Source organism: Rattus norvegicus, chromosome 7 (assembly GCF_021556685.1).
Source record: "Rattus norvegicus strain SHRSP/BbbUtx chromosome 7, alternate assembly SHRSP_T2T, whole genome shotgun sequence".
Lineage (NCBI taxonomy): Eukaryota > Metazoa > Chordata > Mammalia > Rodentia > Muridae > Rattus > Rattus norvegicus.
Genome location: NC_141540.1, coordinates 41,895,325 through 41,912,568, shown reverse-complemented (window position 1 = coordinate 41,912,568; position 17,244 = coordinate 41,895,325). Strand labels below are relative to the sequence as shown.

The 17,244-nt window shown below is 38.3% G+C and overlaps 1 long non-coding RNA gene across 1 annotated transcript in view; it reads right to left on the bottom strand.

Annotated features, from left to right (window-relative positions):
• Positions 1-14,763: 14,763 nt before the first annotated feature.
• Positions 14,764-17,244, bottom strand: part of LOC148004642 (LINE-1 retrotransposable element ORF1 protein-like) — a 33,444-nt gene continuing 30,963 nt past the window's right edge. Inside the window, exon 3 of the long non-coding RNA XR_015624586.1 lies at positions 14,764-15,726. This is a non-coding gene — a long non-coding RNA (LINE-1 retrotransposable element ORF1 protein-like). The remainder of the gene's footprint in view (positions 15,727-17,244) is intronic.

The window sequence follows — 17,244 nt, the reverse complement described above, 5'->3', positions numbered from 1 at the left end:
TAGCGTAAGCTATGAACCCCAGAATAAGGTACCCCAAATTTGCCCTAGTCCTGAACCCCGCACAGCTTAGGGAAAAATCACAGGGCTAAGAAGCCAATTCTCCCTGCCTCCTAATCTTAAAGTGATAGTGAGTGTTTCCCATACAGGACATCGAGGCACCAGTATGCTATACAAATTGTTAATCCCTCCTAAGGAAATAGAAGCAGTCATTAAAGGTCTCCCAACCAAAAAGAGCCCAGGTCCAGACGGGTTTAGTGCAGAATTCTATTAGACCTTCATAGAAGACCTCATACCAATATTATCCAAACTATTCCACAAAATTGAAACAGATGGATCACTGCCGAATTCCTTCTATGAAGCCACAATTACTCTTATACCTAAACCACACAAAGACCCAACAAAGAAAGAGAACTTCAGACCAATTTCCCTTATGAATATCGACGCAAAAATACTCAATAAAATTCTGGCAAACCGAATTCAAGAGCACATCAAAACAATCATCCACCATGATCAAGTAGGCTTCATCCCAGGCATGCAGGGATGGTTTAATATACAGAAAACCATCAACGTGATCCACTATATAAACAAACTGAAAGAACAAAACCACATGATCATTTCATTAGATGCTGAGAAAGCATTTGACAAAATTCAACACCCCTTCATGATAAAAGTCCTGGAAAGAATAGGAATTCAAGGCCCATACCTAAACATAGTAAAAGCCATATACAGCAAACCAGTTGCTAACATTAAACTAAATGGAGAGAAACTTGAAGCAATCCCACTAAAATCAGGGACTAGACAAGGCTGCCCACTCTCTCCCTACTTATTCAATATAGTTCTTGAAGTTCTAGCCAGAGCAATCAGACAACAAAAGGAGGTCAAGGGGATACAGATCGGAAAAGAAGAAGTCAAAATATCACTATTTGCAGATGATATGATAGTATATTTAAGTGATCCCAAAAGTTCCACCAGAGAACTACTAAAGCTGATAAACAACTTCAGCAAAGTGGCTGGGTATAAAATTAACTCAAATAAATCAGTAGCCTTCCTCTACACAAAAGAGAAACAAGCCGAGAAAGAAATTAGGGAAACGACACCCTTAATAATAGACCCAAATAATATAAAGTACCTCGGTGTGACTTTAACCAAGCAAGTAAAAGATTTGTACAATAAGAACTTCAAGACACTGAAGAAAGAAATTGAAGAAGACCTCAGAAGATGGAAAGATCTCCCATGCTAATGGATTAGCAGGATTAATATAGTAAAAATGACCATTTTACCAAAAGCAATCTACAGATTCAATGCAATCCCCATCAAAATACCAATCCAATTCTTCAAAGAGTTAGACAGAACAATTTGCAAATTCATCTGGAATAACAAAAAACCCAGGATAACTAAAACTATCCTCAACAATAAAAGGACTTCAGGGGGAATCACTATCCCTGAACTGAAACAGTATTACAGAGCAATAGTGATAAAAACTGCATGGTATTGGTACAGAGACAGACAGATAGACCAATGGAATAGAATTGAAGACCCAGAAATGAATCCACACACCTATGGTCACTTGATTTTTGACAAAGGAGCCAAAACCATCCAATGGAAAAAAGATAGCATTTTCAGCAAATGGTGCTGGTTCAACTGGAGGACAGCATGTAGAAGAATGCAGATCGATCCATGCTTATCACCCTGTACAAAGCTTAAGTCCAAGTGGATCAAGGACCTCCACATCAAACCAGATACACTCAAACTAATAGAAGAAAAACTAGGGAGGCATCTGGAACACATGGGCACTGGAAAAAATTTCCTGAACAAAACACCAATGGCTTATGCTCTAAGATCAAGAATCGACAAATGGAATCTCATAAAACTGCAAAGCCTCTGTAAGGCAAAGGACACTGTGGTTAGGACAAAACGGCAACCAACAGATTGGGAAAAGATCTTTACCAATCCTACAACAGAGAGAGGCCTTATATCCAAAATATACAAAGAACTCAAGAAGTTAGACCGCAGGGAGACAAATAACCCTATTAAAAAATGGGGCTCAGAGCTAAACAAAGAATTCACAGCTGAGGAATGCCGAATGGCAGAGAAACACCTAAAGAAATGTTCAACATCTTTAGTCATAAGGGAAATGCAAATCAAAACAACCCTGAGATTTCACCTCACACCAGTGAGAATGGCTAAGATCAAAAACTCAGGTGACAGCAGATGCTGGCAAGGATGTGGAGAAAGAGGAACACTCCTCCATTGTTGGTGGGGTTGCAGACTGGTACAACCATTCTGGAAATCAGTCTGGAGGTTCCTCAGAAAATTGGACATTGAACTGCCTGAGGATACAGCTATACCCCTCTTGGGCATATACCCAAAAGATGCCCCAACATATAAAAAAGACACGTGCTCCACTATGTTCATCGCAGCCTTATTTATAATAGCCAGAAGCTGGAAAGAACCCAGATGCCCTTCAACAGAGGAATGGATACAGAAAATGTGGTACATCTACACAATGGAATATTACTCAGCTATCAAAAACAATGACTTTATGAAATTCGTAGGCAAATGGTTGGAACTGGAAAATATCATCCTGAGTGAGCTAACCCAATCACAGAAAGACATACATGGTATGCACTCATTGATAAGTGGCTATTAGCCCAAATGCTTGAATTACCCTAGATGCCTAGAACAAATGAAACTCAAGACGGATGATCAAAATGTGAATGCTTCACTCCTTCTTTAAAAGGGGAACAAGAATACCCTTGGCAGGGAAGAGAGAGGCAAAGATTAAAACAGAGACTGAAGGAACACCCATTCAGAGCCTGCCCCACATGTGGCCCATACATATACAGCCACCCAATTAGACAAGATGGATGAAGCAAAGAAGTGCAGACCGACAGGAACCGGATGTAGATCGCTCCTGATAGACACAGCCAGAATACAGCATATACAACGGCGAATGCCAGCAGCAAACCACTGAACTGAGAATAGGACCCCTGTTGAAGGAATCAGAGAAAGAACTGGAAGAGCTTGAAGGGGCTCGAGACCCCATATGTACAACAATACCAAGCAACCAGAGCTTACAGGGACTAAGCCACTCCCTAAAGACTATACATGGACTGACCTTGGACTCTGACCTCATAGGTAGCAATGAATATCCTAGTAAGAGCACCAGTGGAAGGGGAAGCCATGGGTCCTGCTAAGACTGAACCCCCAGTGAACTAGACTGTTGGGGGGAGGGCGGCAATGGGGGGAGGGTTGGGAGGGGAACATCCATAAGGAAGGGGAGGGGGGAGGGGAATGTTTGCCTGGAAACCGGGAAAGGGAATAACACTTTATATAAGAAATACTCAAGTTAATAAAAAAAAAAGAAAGAAAGAAAGAAAGAAAGAAAGAAAGAAAGAAAGAAAGAAAGAAATTGTTAATCCCAACCAGGGTTTCTAGCCTGGCTTTGACCATTCAGTTCTCAGATAAAAGACACACAACTTTTGTTATTTACAACGAGCTTTAAACAGTGCAAGAGCTGGGCAGATACATATCCTTTATGCTACTTGAATCTACTCTCCCACTGATAACCCCAAGTTATTACTGTGTTTCATCTGGGCTGCTCTTAACTCCAATTGGCCAGCCCTTAGGGCTATGTTCTCTTGAATACTAACCCATGCTGTTTCTCTCTTCCTCCTTTACCTTCTTCTCTCTCTCCAGGTTACCATCTGACCCCATCCCCAGGCTTTTGATGTTCTATAGAAAATGACTTTAGCATATAGCATATTTCCATTGATACAGAAATAGTTTTCCACAACCTTGGAAATACTGAATCTGCACACTGAATACTCGAACTTATCATTTTGTCTATTCAGAGTGTGTTAGAACAGTTACCACAGATTGTATAACTCTGAAAGAGCAGTGAGTAGCGCACTTTCCAAGGTAATATCTAAAGGTATTTTAAATGCAGTAAAATCTAATTAAAATTATCAAGTGAAATAAAGCACAAACAGCAGAGGTAGCAGCATGAAAATCAAAAGGACACAGTCCAGCTCTGCTCTTCTTTCATGCAGTAGTATTTGTTCATTTAACTGCCATTCAAACAACCACTTTGCCAAAAAAAATGTGAAGAATATTTGGCATATATGATATGCATTATTGTTGAACAACACAGGATATTCTACCAACTTTGAGGAGTTTATAGCTCGAGTCATATTTTATAAATAACTAGATACATTTGGAGCAGCCATAAAAATATTTAAGTATCACCAATGAGTCTAACTAAAAATGTCAGTATCCCTTGGACCTCTGAGCTAAATACATGTGAGTAAAGGACGCATAGGATAAACATTCCACGTGAAGTTACCGGACCTTGACCAATACTCATTCATTTCTATAAGCCCAGCAATGCTTCCTTATCTATGTGCATTATTGGCTCATGAAATTACTGTTACTCCTACTATACATTTTAAAGAATAAAGGACAAAGATGGTACAGGAAAGGGATTAAGAGGAGAGAAAAAGAGAAGCCCTATTTATGGAGCCCATATCTCGGGCCTGACTATGTCCACAGCACTTTAAAGATTATTATACTCCACACGTATAACTTCCCAATAAGGTACACATAATTACCATTTATTTATGATGAGAAGACTAAGAGTTGACAGACTAGATATATGAGAATAACAGCCAGATAATCACAAGTAAGAATCGAACGCTATTACAACCAGAAAACTGTTGCCGTAAAGTCATTTTCTTCATGTCTTGAGAATTTAAATAAATATCTAGTTCAGTGGAGGAAGTAAAAGCATTTTCTATTCTATTGGTTTGAAAATACTGTATTTAATCAATAAAATATATCTTCTATAAGTGTGAATTAATTACTTTAAAAATAAACACATGAATAGATAATTAACAAAAAATGCTAGCAGTATAAAAAACCATTACTGCTCAAGCTTAATTTTCCACAGATACCCAGTTTTCACATGACTTAAGGTAAAGACTTAAGAAATCAAAATAGTCTGAATATTCCAATACCAACCAAGTACCTCTTAACCACAAAAGATTTTTATTTTAAAATATCAATAAAATACAACTTTCAGTCATAATTTCGAGCAAAAATCAAGCTAACGGATAGGTTATTTGAAGCTTTGGTTTTTAGTTAGTCTTATGATCTCCAGTTACCCATTTCTGATTTGAGTAGTAATAGGACTCGAATAATATTTGAGTCTTAAAACTGGACAAACAAAAGTGTGCCAGGGGTTGAGAACCTGGAGAAATTGAAAGTTTTACTCTGTTGTTAGCTTAGGCATTGAAGTCTGTGGAATACTTTTTACTTTTGGCAAAAACAAAGGGAAAAAGCCATTAGCCTCCCCAGTGTGATTTTTGGTTCCTCCTCCTTCAGGCAAGTCCAGAAACACCAAGTGAGATCAGAATATTTTACTAAGTTCTAACCTTCTGTTTCTCTCCATTCTGGCAATGAAATATGGAAAACACATTTGTTAAGGTTAATTTGAACTTCTTCTGACCCCTTCGTGACATCCACTCTTAGTCATTGAAAAATGGAACCACTCAGTTCTTTCTCTTTATTTATATTTGAAAATTTATTCAATTTGCATCTTGACTGTTGCCGGCCAGCTCACTCCATTCTTCCCTTCCCCTTCTCCTCTGATAAGGCGGATGCCTCCCCGAGGTGTCCCCCTACCTTGGCACATCAAGTCTTTGCAGGTCCAGATGCATCTTCTTCCACTGAGAAAAGGCAAGCCAGTTAGAGGGATGCATTCAACAGCTTTGTGGTAGCCCCAAGCTGTGTATCTACTACCTATGTGCAGGGGTCCTAGGGCTAGCCTCTGTATGCTCTTTGGTTGATGATTCAGTCTCTAATAGCTCACAAGGTTCCAAGTTAGGTGACTTGTTTGTCTTCCTGTGACATGCCAATCTTCTCAGGGCGATCAATCCTTCCCCCAACTCTCCCATAAGAGTCCCCAAGCTCTATCTAATGTTTGGATGGGGGTCTCTGCATCTGAGTGAGTCAGCTGCTGGGTGAAGCCTCTCAGATGACAGCTATGCTGGGACCCTGTCAGGAAGCATAACAGAGTATCATTAATAGTGTCAGGGATTGGTGCTTGCCCATGGGATGGGTCTCAACTAGGGTTGTTTATTGCTAAGCCATCCCCTCACTCTCTGCTCCATTCCCTGTCCCTGCATTTTTTATAGACAGGATAAAATGTGGGTCAAAAGTCCTGTGGGTGGGTTGGTGTCCCTTTCACTTCACTAGGGTTCCTGCCTGGCTCTAGAAGGTGGTCTCTTCAGGATCCATATCCCCATTGCTGTTGAGTCTCAGGTAAGGTCACCCCATTGATTCCTGGGAGCCTATCCTATCCCAGATCTCTATCACCTTCTCAAGATAAACTGACCCCCACTCCAACCCTGCAAGCTACAGATTTACATTCGTTCTCCTGACCCTCTGGCCATCTCTCCTGTCCTTCCCCACACCTGATCCTGAATTGCCTTTCCCGTTCCCTTTCCCAGCTCTCTCCCACCAGATCCCTCCCTCCATCTGTCTCCTACAACTATTTTATTTCCCCTTCTACGTGAGATTCCATGTATCTTCCCTTGGGTCTTCCTTCTTGTTTAGCTTCTTTGGGTCTATGTAGTGTAGCATGATTTTCCTGTGTTTTATGGCTAATATTCATTTTTAAATGGGTACATACTATGCATGCTCTTTTGGGCCTGGGTTACCTCACTCAGGATAATATTCTCAAGTTCCAACCATTTACGTGCAAAATTCGTAATCTCTTTGTTTTTACTAGCTGAATAGTATTCCATTGTGTAGATGTACCACATTTTCATCATCCATTCTTCAGCTGAGAGACATCTAAATTCTTTCCAATTTCAGCTTATTACAAATAGAGCAGCTATGAACATAGTTGAACAAGTGTATTTCTGAGATGTTGGAACATCTTTTTGGTATATGCCCAGGATTATTAGAGATGGGTCCTGAGGGAGAGCTCTTTATTTCCAGTTTACCGAGGGCCCGCCAAATTGATTCCCAAAGTGGTTGTACACATTTGCACTCCCACCAGCAATGGAGGAGTGTTCCCCTTGCCCCACATACTCACCAGTAACTGCTATCACTTAAGTTTTTTTTTATCGTAGGCACTTTTACAGGTATAAATGGAATCTCAGATCATTTTGATTTGCATTTCTTTGACTAAGGACTTTGAATATTTCTTTACGTGTTTCTCAGCCATTTGAGATTCCTTTGTTGAGAATTCTGCTTAGATCTTAACCCATTTTTCAATTGGGCTACTTGTGTTGGTGGTGTCTAATGTCTTGAGTTTTTTATACATTTTGAATATTAGCCCTCTATCAGATGTAGAGTTGTGAAAATCCATGTTTAATCCGTAGGCTGTCATTTTGTCCTTTTCACAATGTTCTTTGTCTTACAGAGGCTTCACAGTTTCCTGAGTTCCCATTTATCAATTGTTGAGCTTTGAGCTTGAGCCATTGGTGTTCTGTTCAGGAAGCTGACTCCCATACCAATGAGTTTGAGGCAATTCCCTATTTTCTGTGTCATTAGATGTAGTGTATCCCGTTTTACATCGATGTCTTTGATCCAGTTGGATTTAAGTTTTGTTCAGGGTGTGGATCTATTTGCGTTCTTCTACAGGCAGACATCCTGTTAGACTAACACCCTTTCTAAAAGATACATTCTTTTTTTTCCATTATATGGTTTTGCCTCGTTTGTCAAAAATCAAGTGTCCATAGGTGTGTGGGTTTATTTCAGGCTCTTCAATTCAATTCTATTGATCATTAGTCTGCTCCAATATCACTACCATGAAGTTTTTTTATTACTATTGCTCTGTAATACAGCTTGAGATCAGAGATGGTTATTCCTCTAGCAGGTCTTTTATTATTCAGGATTATTTTAGTTATCTTGGTTTTTTTCCATATGAAGGTGAGAATTACTCTTGCAATGCCTGTAAAGATTGTTTTAGAATTTTCATGGGGATTGCTTTAAATCTGTAGTATGAGAATACTTCCTTTTTTAATGAGGGCATTTAGTGCTCTGAGCAGAGTGTGGTAAAGTCTCTATAAGTCAGTGGGCTTTTTGTTGCTTGTGTTGTTATTAATGTTCAGCTTTAATGCCTGGTGGTCTGATGAGATACAAGGCAAGACAAAAGCTAAACAACAAAATAATGAAACTAACCGAAATCACAAAATCAAATGGTCCTAATAGACATCTACAGAGCATTTCAACCAAACACAAAAGAATATACCATCTTTTCAGTACCTCATTGATCCTTTCCCAAAATTGACCATATAATCTGCCACAAAGCAAGCCTCAACAGATATAATAAAACTGAAATAATGTCTTGCATCTTTCCAGTTCCTTCTTAACATCAATGTCAAAGTCACTTCTGGATCATGAAAATATTTCAGACTGATAAGAATTCATTTGTTTTGTTAAGGTCTTGATATACAGAATATTTGTCAGACCACATGACATTGTTTTTGTTGCCAAATGTCACATTGTTGCCTCCTAACCTATGTGAGCCAAACTACATTGAAATAGAAAATTACTCAGCAGACTGGGACCAGTTGTTTTCTAAAGGTCAAATTTTATGATGGTCAGCTTACTAGCTATCAGCATGTTTTATTTACCCTTTGAGGATGAGCATGAGAAAGAATTGGAGTCTGCTTCACTTTATGAATGAAAACAAATCGGAAATGAAAGGAGAAGGCAACATCTTCTTGTTCCTTTCCTCCTTTCATTCTACAAGAAAAGTCAAACAGAGAGTAGAGCAATGTCTGCTTCCCTAGCACTGGCCAAAGATCTGTATGTCCCACATTGACATGCTGTAAAGTGTTCTTTCATTAGTTTTTCTCAGCTATTAAGAGGTTGCATAAATTCATATTACTTTAAGCAAATAGTTCATACCAAAACAGACCAAGATTAGATTTTTTTTCATGGGTCGGAAGTTTGGCAGTCTCTTACCTGGTATTGGTTGGAAATCTAAACTTTAAAATTAACCATTCTTTTTACTTTTTTTCTGACATTACAGGAAACGAAAGTAAAGGCTTTTCTCACACTAAGCAAGACTAGTCCTGAGCCAAGTCCCTTGTCATCACCATTCTCTATTAAAACTACAAAAGCCATGTGCAAAACACAATCCTAAACCTGCCCTCACTTCCGGTACGGTAGACTGTGACGTGAAAGTATGAGAAACAAACTGTTTCCCCGCTCAGTTGCTTCTGGTAAGAATATTTAATCTCTGTATCAGGAATGTAGTTAAATTATCTTTATGCCCTTTTAATTTTAATCTTTTTTCTTTAGAATGTAATACGCGAGTATTCTAGTTGTATAAATTTCACCCTTCCCTCTCCAACTCCTTCTATTTCACCCCCATTCCCTAACAATGTAACAGCCTCATTTTCTTTAAATGTTATTGTTTCACATTTACAAATACAACCTTCTGGGTTCATTAGTGTTCTCCTTATACGTGAATGTTTAGGGATAACCGTTTGGAATCAGATGAATTATCAGGAGTTGTTCTTTAAAAAAGACTGATTCTTCATCTCTCAGTAGCCATTGATTACGTAAATCTCTTCATCTAGAGGATGGACCTTTGTGATATTTTCCCAATCTATGTAAGCATAGAAATGAATGTTACCATTATGCAGTTGTTAAGATGGCCGCTTTGTTGAGATTTCTTGGATACAATTTGCCTGCCATACCTAAAAGGCATAATAATGTTTCAGCAGAGGCCAATTCCCTCAGTCTCTTACAAGCATTTTGTTCCTTGTTTCTGAACTGTCCCTTGGAACTAGGATTGTTTTTTCATGGCTTTGAGTTTGTCAATCTCTCACCTGGTATTGTTGCGAGCTGTATTGTTGATCCATCAAGCAAGGGATAGCAACGGACTATTAGTCATTGTGTATACTTGACTACTGTAGAAACCCGCAATGGTCTCCATCTGTTGCAAAAAAGAAACTTCTTTGATGATGGATGAGAGATACACTTATAGATGGGTATAAAATTGATATTAAAATACAAGTAGAAAACATTAATTTAAGAACGTGGCAATATTAGGTTCTCCTCCAGAGTCTATAGACTCCAGAGTCCCCAAGTATAAAGTTCAAATCAGAATTATTTCTTCAATGTCTGCTATCTTATTACCACGAAGACTTTCAAACTCTATTATCCTAAATTGTTAAGTCTATATTAAAACATGTTTTCTATAACCACCTTGATATATACCTTAGTTAGGGCTTCCATTGCTGTGAAGAGACAACAGGACCAAGGCAATTTTTATAAAGGCCAACATTTAATTGGGGCTGGCTTACAGTTACAGAGGTTTGGGCCATTACCATTATGGTGGGAGGCATAGCAGCATGCAAAGATCATGCTGGAGAAGCCAAGAATTCTACATCTTGATCCAAAGGCAGCCGGGAGGAGATTCTGGATCACAATGGCCAGACTTGAGCATATATAACACCTCAAAGCCACACCTCCACAGTGACATGATTCCTTTAACAAAGCCACATCTCCTCTGATAAGACCACACCTCCTAATAGTGCCAAGTCCCATGGGTTAAGCATATTCAAACATGCACGCTGTGCAATAACATATCTGTTCTTCCTGCCCCTATTTAACTGTAAATTCATGCCATTGATTAACCGTTTCTCACCCTTCCTTCTACTTTATCCCTAGCTTTTGCAAACTAGTACTCAACCTTTAGCTTCTATACAATCAGCTTTTGAGTTTCCACATGTGTGTGATCATACCATGTTTGACCCCCTGTGCTTGAATTATTCGACTTAATAAAATTATCCTCAGAATTATCATGTTGCTATAAATGGTAGAATTCCACGCTCCTTGTGACTGCAGTCAATTCCATTCAATGTTTACACATTTTATCTATCCCTTCTTATATCCGTGAATACCTCAACTCATTACATACCTTGGGTATTGTGGAGAGCACTACAATAAACCTGAGTACAAGTAAAGCTTGGCGATATCCAGGTCATTTCTTTTGTGTGTACCTTATAGTGGTATATATTGAATTTACAGAAACTATTTGAGTATTTTGTATTTTGAAGGACCATCCATTCTATTTGCTATAAGAGATGTATTAACTTAAATCCTACTGATGAGAATTTACCTTCCTGCAGTTCCTTTTCAGTGTTTAATGCTTTTTTATAAGCCATTCTAATTTGAGCAAGATAATATTTCATTGTTCAAATTGTATTTCCTTATAACTAGGAAGCTAGTTTTCATACATCACTTGATAATCTGTGCACATTGTTTTAAACTATGTTTTAAATCTATTGACTGTTAAAATGTGCTGCTTGACCTCTGCTATTGAATTTTGGAGTCCTTACATGTTTGGGAAATGATCACCTTTCCATACATACAGTTTATAATGCTTCCCCCGCTCTCTAATGGCTATTTCCTGTACCTAACAAAAATGTCTTTGTTTGCTTTAATGCCATCTGTCTAATTTTGCCTTTGTTTCCTGTATCCCGGGTATTTTCTCCAAAATGTTACTACCCATTCTAGCTTACCCAAGCGTCCGCCTAGGGTTCTTCAAGTAAGTTCTATGTTTCATATCTTATATTTAAGTTTTTGTTGTTTTTATTATAATTACTTTAAATTTCTTGGTGTGTACAAGCGTCTGCCTGTGTGAACCTAGATGCACCACATGCACGAAGGAGCCCAACAGGTCCTGAAGAGCGCATGAGATCTGCAAACCTGGAGTTCCAGGTAATTGTGAGCTGGCATGTGGGTGCAGGGAATCAGACCTGGGTCATGGGCAAGAACAGAAAGCGCTTTGTCCTGCTAATACATCTCTCTAGCACCCTCATTTGATTTTGTAACTTATGAGATGTGTTATTTTTTTCTGTCTTGGTACAGAATCCTCTCTATATGTCACTTAATTCAATTGGCTTGGAAATTTGGAGTCTATACCATAATAGGTGATTGTCTATATTCTCTTTCATTCCACTCTCTATAATTTTGTTATTAGTATAATTCTATTATATATATTAAAAAAAGGCATCTCTCTCTCCTTTTTGTCTTCTGAAACAGACTGCACAAACCTGCCATCCATTTTGGTAGAATTCGCCAATGGAACCATTCCCATACAGAGTGGTGTTTTGCAAGCCTTTTACACATTCAGGTTGCTTATTGCGCACAATAGTAGCCACATGGTCTAATTCTATTTAGTTGAGATTTTGTTGTTTATAACTCCAAATGAATTAATCTATTAATAAACTATTTTCTTATATGGACATTTTCGTAAGCCCAATTTTTATACTTTCAAGGGCTTTTCTTTTTTTTCTGATATTTAGATTCTTTTTTTTCCTCTTGAAACTATTTTACATTTACCTGCTTAAAATTTATTTGACTCTTGGTTTTCTTCTTTTTTAGTTATATTATTGACTTACCAGTTTAAGACCTTTGTTTATATTTTAATATAAGCATGTGTCCTGTGAATTTTATTTTCAAAACAGCCTTGTGTGCACTCCAGTACTCCAGATATTTTGACTTATTGAAATTTTATCCCTGTGTAAACTCCCGCACTCCACCTTTTTTGAAGTTCTTCTTTGAGCCATTCCTTCCTGGGAAGTTTGTCATTCAATTTCCCATTGGACAGCCTTGTTATTCTTTCCTCTCTTTTACTAATTTTAGCTGATTTCCGTGGCATGAAAGGGTATGCTCCTTATGCCCTTATGATGTAAAACTCTTACGAAGATTGGAGATTTGCTTTACCCTTCCAAAGCTTGGTACATGTTAGGAAATACTTCATAGATGCTGGAAAAAATAGGTATTCAATTTCTGTTGGGCAGAGTGTTCTATTAATAGCAATTTTGCCATCTTGGTTGCTTATAATGAGCAGATTTTCTACACCATGTTTATGCTGTATGTTTGAAAAGAGTACTATTGAGTTTCCTAAGTACACGTGTAGTTTATATGTTTTATATATATGTATATGTGTGTGTGTGTGTGTGGTATGTGTTTGTGTGTGTATGTGCGTTTGTGTGTGTGTATGGTATGTGTGTATGTGTGTGTGTGGTATGTGTTTGTGTGTGGTATGTGTTTGTGTGTGTATGTGTGTGTATGTGTGTGTGTATGTGTGTGTGTGGTATGTGTTTGTGTGTGTATGTGCGTGTGTGTGTGTGTGTGCGTGTGTGGTATATGTTTGTGTGTGTTTGCGCGCATGTACATTATTCCACAATATGCCTTAGCACGTGAAATGAAAAATTCACAATATTTCTGAGGACCCAAACTTTCTCTTATGATCTGTGTTGGATAAGTTTTACTTAAGTATGTATTAACACAGCGACTTACAGAGATGTGAATGTAGCCGGGACTATGTAACTTTTACACTGCTGCTTGAGTCTCCTGTTTTCCATACGTAAATGTATATTTGCTTCCTTACTTCCTTTGGATCTTTTCTGGACCAATGAGAAACAATTTAGGGAATGCTCTTCCCCATACAGCTATATTATCTAATGAAGCACAGCTGATTTTTGTTGGCTAAGGAGTCTCAAAAAAAAAATAGAAGTTTTATGATGTGGCCAAGATTGAATAATCTCTGAATCAGCACATCTGTGTGTAAGAGGAAAATAAGAAAACCCTGCAGCAAGCGTGTTGAACACGGTTTTAATCAAAAACAGCTCTACAGCTGCAGCTGTCTTGTCCTGTGTTTTTAAGTTCTTTTTTAAGTTCTTTAAGGCTACGAACAAGAATCATTTGAATTCATATGGTCATGAGGGCATCAGCTTTAGTTCTATGGTCTAGTCGGCCAGCAAAGAGGGTATGGGGAATAAAACCCTGCCCCCTTCTCCCTAGAGTGTGAGCTCAGCTTTGGGAAGATAACAGAAACACTTATATAAGAGATTAGTTCCTCATGTTTACTCAGTTCAGTCCACAGAATGTGCCATTTGTTACAACCAAAACCCAAGTTTGCTCTCTGTCAATTCCTTATGCTTTTGTACACCCTGTGTCGCAGTCTCAGAAATGGTCTCAAGCATAAATCCTATTAGCGGTTTCTAACTGCGATCCCATTGTGTCTGGCCATATCTTCTCTTTCATCCTGAATTATCCCTGCTTTGGCAAACCGATCTTCTTACAAAGAGGAGGCTAATCAAAAAAAAAAAAAAAGAAGAAGAAAAAAAGAAAAAAAAACAGTCTTTTTAATTTCCAAAAACGAGAACACTAAAGTTCGAAATTTTACAAACTGTGTTGAAATGTCTTCAGAACTCTGATAACATTGATAAATTACTTTGAAGGGGTTTTGTTATAAAGAAACAAATCCCCAGGACCCAGAATTCTCTTATTGCCTCCTGTCTTTATTTTTACAGGGTTGCTCTGGGAGCCTCTGGGAACATCTGGGAAGGCTTTGATTACAAAACCTAGCTGTTCAGAACACAGAGTCATTTCAGTGCTGATTTCCTTCCGTGAGGAATCTTATGTTCTCATCATTTTATCTCCATTCAGATCAATACCCTGCTCCAAAACTTGTAAATACATTTAGCAAACTTCTGCTCCCTGTAACTAGCTTCCCAAAACCCTAATGGGAAGTCTGATACAAAAGTTTTTACTACGCCACAGCTGACAGTTTGGGGAAGTATAAGACAGGCAAGGGATACACTGTAGGACCATAGGTTACAAAGATAATTATTTTTTGTTGTTTTACTGTTTGTTTTTTGTTTTTGATTTGTTTTCATTTGTTCTGGATCTTTTCTGTGTCAGTTTTGTTTTTGTTTTTTGTTTGCTTGCCTGCTGGTTTGATTTGCTGCTCTAATTAGCCGTAATAGATTAATTATCTACAAAGTACCTGGTTTGCTTCTGGCGTTTCACACTGATGCTTAATTTAGTTGATCCTCCTCTCCCTTAAAACTTTTTCCCATGCCTACAGTCCTCCTTGCACTCCCCCCACCCACTTCAGGAACCCTTCTTTACTGTCATGTCTAATGGAGTCTATTGACTCCTTTACCCCACTTTCTTAAAACAATTTCCTTCCCTGCTATGATTCCCTCTCAAGATCCCTACATAAACATACACTTATGGACCTTAGAAGCCAGAATCCGTATAGGGGTCACATAAAGGGAACATGTGGTATTTTTCCAAGCCTTTGTTACTTCTTGTTTCATTACTTTTAGGGTATAACATCAATAATACTTAACAAAGATCCACTCATTTAATGACGCTTGAGATGTATAAATATTATTCTTTGCCACAAGCACAAATGTACCACATCTTTAGAACTTAGTGATCCATTCCAACTTACATTTTATGATGATGGATTGTTTACTTTCAATTTACCCTACTGCATGCAGCTTTAAAACCACCAATACACTCCTTAGCCCTATATAATTGTCTGGTTTGGATTCTTCCTGTTATTGTAATCATGAAATACATGTTTCTCTTAAGTGGCTTATCAAGCTAATAGCATGATAGATGACAGCTCTGTACTGAATTACACAGCGCTGGTTGTAGCTCTGGCTTATTCTTCAACTCACTGTGCATGTGTTTATAGAACATGTAGTTAACAATCTTAAACAAAACTACGAGTTGGAGTGTCCCATCATTACATGGATGTATTAGCTCCATGTCTTATGCTACTGCAAAGCTTTGATCAAAGCATCTTAAGGCAGGAAGGGTTCACTTTGTCTCACACCGAAGGTACAGCCATCCATATGGGAAAACCATGGCATCGGGCTGGTCACAGCTCATCTGCAATAAAGAGACAGTAATAAAGGTCAGTGCTCAGCTCACTTCTTAGTCTACTCGAGCCCATGGCATAATGCTGCCTGTAGTTAAAGTGGCCTTCCCACCCCAATTAGCCTATTTTATATAATCTCTCATAGCCGTGGACAGGGGCTTGTTTTGTCATAACTCTAGTTATTGTTGACAATCAAAATATGACAACAGGACAAGTTGCTTAGGAAAAAGCTTCATCATAAATAACTTTCCCCAAATTTCATTGCTGAGGTTGGCCCTCAGATATAGATGTAGATATAGTATACAGTTGATGCTAAAACTGTGTTTCTAGTGATTAGTAATACAACAATTTATTGCAACTGAGATGATTACATCCTTCTTAGCCAAATATAGAATATAGACATTTTCACCTAAAGATTAAGGACTTGTGTAAGTCATTTGGTAACTTCACTCTTAGATAGATGGGAATCAATGTACCTCAATCCAGCTATTCAACTCTTGGTCTTATACCTAAAGAACACTTCATCCAACCACAAGGACATTTGCTCAACAATGCTCATTGCTGCTCTATTCATAACAGCCAGATGCTATAAAATAAACAAAAATTAGATGTCACTCAACAGGAGAACAGATGAAGAAAATGGTACAGTTATAAAATGGATCTTTACTTGGTTGTTAAATAAACGACATCATGGAATTTGTAGGCAAATGGATAGAACTAGAAAAAAAATCATTCTGAGTGAGGTAATCAAGATCAGAAAGGCAAACACGGTACATATTCTCTACATATGGGCATTAACCACTAAGTAATGACAACCAAACTACAATCTGTAGACCCAGAAGGGTCAGCTTGTCAGAAAGGAAAGGGGGACACATTGGATCTTCCTGGGAGAGGGTTAGGGGGACAGGAATTGGAGGAGGGGGGATGGAGATGCTGTTGAAGGAGGCAATACAGGGAGAGGCAGCTACAACAAAGGGACATTCAAGGGGTGGTATGGAAACCGAATGCAGTGGAAACTTCCTAAAATATACAAAGGCAAACCTAAGGAAGTGTCCAAATAATGAGGGAGATAGAGGCTCAGTTGGACATCTAGTGTCACCAAAGGAAGATGCTAGTACCCAGACCAGGTTTCATTCAATTGAGTGGTTGGCCTAAAGGGACCTATGAAAATCCCCCAGAATAATACAGCCTATTCATAAGATAATAGGTTGCTCTCCATAAACTGACAAAGTCCCATTTTGTTTGTATTATTCGCTTGTAACTTATAAATGAGTATGTTTACACTTATGCTACTAATTATTTCTAGGACCAACGTTATTCTTGATCCAACCATCTCTTGAATTCTTTTAAGTATCACATTTCTTCCTACATGTATCAAAACTCAAGCTGACCAATGAGTTCTGATGAACATGCATTTTTGTCGAACTTTTGGAAAAAGAATTAAATACTTGTGCAAACACAAGTCTTCCTCTGCAACCCAGAGTTCATTATTGAGCTTTGATAGTCAGCATTTTAAAATGAAAAATATA